Source organism: Quercus suber, unplaced genomic scaffold (genome assembly GCF_002906115.3).
Source record: "Quercus suber isolate HL8 unplaced genomic scaffold, Cork oak 2.0 scaffold_358, whole genome shotgun sequence".
Lineage (NCBI taxonomy): Eukaryota > Viridiplantae > Streptophyta > Magnoliopsida > Fagales > Fagaceae > Quercus > Quercus suber.
Genome location: NW_027069810.1, coordinates 139,253 through 143,069, shown reverse-complemented (window position 1 = coordinate 143,069; position 3,817 = coordinate 139,253). Strand labels below are relative to the sequence as shown.

The window sequence follows — 3,817 nt, the reverse complement described above, 5'->3', positions numbered from 1 at the left end:
AGTTCCTTGATTAATGAGAAGAAAAAAATCATATGTTCCATACTCAAATTTATTCTCTATCAATCACATGTCCAATTTTTTGTTTGGTATAAAGTATGGTAATAAGTAGATTCATTGTTTGGTATAAAGTATGGTAATAAGTAGATTCATAAGAGCAGAACTAGATTAACAGTAGGGGCCCCCCTAAATATGTTAAATTTTTATTTATTTTTTATAATAGGTAAAATCAAGTTCCGTCCTTTGAAGTAAAACACTCAAGACTTTACGAATTGAGTTAAGCTAGAGCTCTAAATATGAGACTCTAAACACTACAATTAGAGTTACTAAGATTTCAACCCACCTGATAGAGCCATCATTTCTTTGGCAGTGAAACCCTTTTTTGAGAAAGCGCTGATAAGGCCAATAAGATTTAATGTTGGAAGCGGGAAGTTGCCAGTAACAATAGCAGAACTGGCTGTGGCAGAGTCTCTTCTTCCCAAATCAACAGTCCAATACCAATTAGGTGCACTCAGCTGAATTAAAACCAATAATATGATTAAAATGACATCAAAAGAACAAGGTTTTAATAATAAGAAAACTTTGGTCTATAGCCACAACTTATTTTTAACTTATTTAGTTTATTTGATTTATATATAGTATTTTAAAACTTTACTTTTTCTATGTAACATTATACTTTCTTTGGCTAATTTTTTAAACTAAATAAACTCAAGAAAATAAACTCTTCACAGGATCACCTAATATTATTGGTTAAAAATAATAAGTAATGTAAAAGTTTGAGTTCTTTCTTACAGCAACAGCTGAATCTCTTGCAGCAACGGCTAAGATATCAGCACAAAATACAACACCGGGGCTCAAATTCTCCAATTGAGATTTGATCGTGTCTATTACTTCATATCCCCTTAGTGAAGGATTTGGACCAACATTTTTCTCTCCTGGTTTAGTTGCTGTTTTGTCCAAGAGTACGGATGCATCACATCCCTATTACAAAATGTTATATAAACATGTTATTTTTTCCACAAAATTGAGAGGTAGGTTCATATTCCATTAACACAATATAGTTTAGTTTCTTATATATTCAATTAGAATCATTCTCCCATTTCCATGAAATTTAATAATTTATGATTTACGTTTCTTATAACATTTGAATGACTTTATTATATGGCTTATGAAACTATATTATTGGCCTTTAATATCTAACAAATAAGCAAAATAAATTAAATAGATATGGCTCAACGAAGAGGACAAAGACTTGTAATTATATTAATATACTACAAGTATTTAAAAAACCTGTCTATAACAAATAAGAAAAATAAATCAAATATAATAAAATTATAAGCCAAAGGCCTTATAGCTGAATTGACACATTTTCATGCACAAAGTGCTTGGGGGTTTATGGAGGAAAGAGTTCGAGTTGCGGAGTTAGCAACATGTTGTAATTATCTCTTTAAAAAAAAAAAAAAAATTATAAAAGCCCAGCCAAGGTAGACTAAACAGTTAACAGGGACTTTTTTTTTTTTGGTTGGATAGGGATAAGTTTTTGTTGGTCATAGGCAAAAGTGAGGTCTAAGGAACCTACCCATTAGTATTCACTACAAGTTAAGGTCCAAGAACAAGCAAGTTGCAGAAAAGAGATTTCAGAATTTGTTTGGTTCGACCAATTGAGAGACAGGCTCGACTGATCGAAATACGACTCTGTAGAATTTTAAGTTCGGCCCAGCAGCAGTTCAAGCCCAAAAATGATTAGGAAACCCTAAGCACGTTATTATGAGACTTTTTAGAGAGAGAAGAGTGTGCCTCTTTTTGTAGATCTAGGGTTTTGTACCCAAAGCTCTCTCATGTCTTCTACCGGTGTTATTCCTTGAAGAATATCAAGATCTGGTATTGTAGAAGTTGCTACCTTCTCTAGTCATTAAAGGTGTTGATGATCTAAACCTTTAAGGGTGGTCTTGGAGTCACAAACAGGAGAGTTTGTGTTTTTTTGTGGGTTTTTTTTTTTTTTTTTTAATCGGAAGTGTGGGTGTTTGTGTTGCAAAGATCAAGGAAAGAAGTAATCTGTGAACTCAGAGCTATCATGGGGTCGTGGTAGTAAGATTTTTACTTGAGGTAGCAATAGAATGTTAGTGGTCTAAGTTCTATTGTACAAACTTTAATTCTTTCATAGTGGATTTGCTTTTTATTTTGAGGATAACTAGGTTAAATACTTTCTAGGTTTTTTAGTGGTTTAGTTTTTCTGGGTCATCATATCATTTTGTTCTTTATTTTTCAGCTGCTTTGCATGATATGATTGTTTTTTTTTTAACCTAGATTTGAATAATAAATCTAAGTATTCACTTGGTTAATTAATTAGGTTAAACAATCTAGTTTACAAGGATCTAAAAATGAACAAAATTGTAGTGAAGGGCCCAAATATCTCTCATACTTAAAAAAGAAGAAATTTTTTTTAGGTGACTTATCCGTTTACTGAAATAGATTTGTTTCAAATGAAGAGTACTATTTTGCAGAAAAATAATTCTAATCAGATGGATTTGTTTATAGTAATAGCAAGACAGTATAAATTTGATTCAAAAAATATTGTTGTGCAAGCTATGATTATCCGCTTTAATCATCAATCTATGTACGTTGGGTTTACTTTGTGCTTGAACCTCTATATCCGCAAAAACATGTAATTATATTCATACTGCCGAATAGCATTTTTGAATGTTAAAATACTTTATAATCTAAATATTACTATGACACATCTTCTACATGCATTAAATATAAATAAATTCAGCAATATAACTTTTTTAAAAAAAAATTATTCACAATAGTTGATATAATTTATTGTAATTGGTGTATAATAAAAGCGATGCCCATAATAGATCTAACTAAAAGCGATGCCCATAATAGATCTAACTAAAAGTGATGTTCTAATCATAACATGCTATAAATTAAGAAGTTCATTAGAAAAATATCGTATTTCTAATATTACCTTTTAAAATACACACCCAAAACTATTCAAAAAAAAAAAAAAAACACACCCAAAACACATGCACCAAACATGCAAACATTTGTACTTGTAGATAAGATAATGGTTAAGGGGCAAAACACACACACACACAGAGTTAAAGGTGACTTGCATTAACAAAGCAGTCATAAAAGTGCAGGCGAATCAAGGATGCTCCCACTCGTGCCTCACTTGATATTGCAGAGTCTTTAGCAGATTTAATGGTGGAAAGGGCTTTAGGGCATGATTTGCATAGAAAGTTGAGGACAACTGAGCAGAAACCATAACCACAAGAAGTGAAAATAGCAGGCAGGACTTAATTTTGGTAGTGAGAACTGATGGGATCGAGAATAAGGGAGCCATGATAATGATATAAAGAAGCAGATAAAGAAGAAGGCTTTCTAGCTTGTTGTGTGGTTAATGCACTCGACTTCTCCTGTATTTATAGTTTTATACAAAGAGCAGATCTCCGGGCATGGCATTTTTCATATGCACCGAGTCAAACCTTTAGAATGAAAAATAAATTTTTTTTTTTTTTTTTAACGCAATAAATATGTATATAATTTATACTATAAACATTTTTATTGCATTTTTTGAGTAAGTGGGGCCAAGAGAATAAAATAAAATGGATAATGATGATGCCGAAAATCGTCAATAAGTCACACGGTCCTCATGTGCTCGAGACAATGCCTGTGAAACAAAAACAAAGAAAACCTTAGGAGAGTACTGGTATGATACCGGCCAAAGACCCTTCGAAGGTTGTTAAAGAACTTTTACTATTCTAAAGTACCAGAGCTGAGGGAATTATGCATGCCTTGGTTTTTGAGAGTCTTG

General features: G+C 32.0%; 1 pseudogene; it reads right to left on the bottom strand.

The window, feature by feature from the left end:
• Window positions 1–301: 301 nt before the first annotated feature.
• LOC112034153 (cationic peroxidase 1-like) lies at window positions 302–3,393 on the bottom strand (annotated as a pseudogene).
• Window positions 3,394–3,817: the final 424 nt, after the last annotated feature.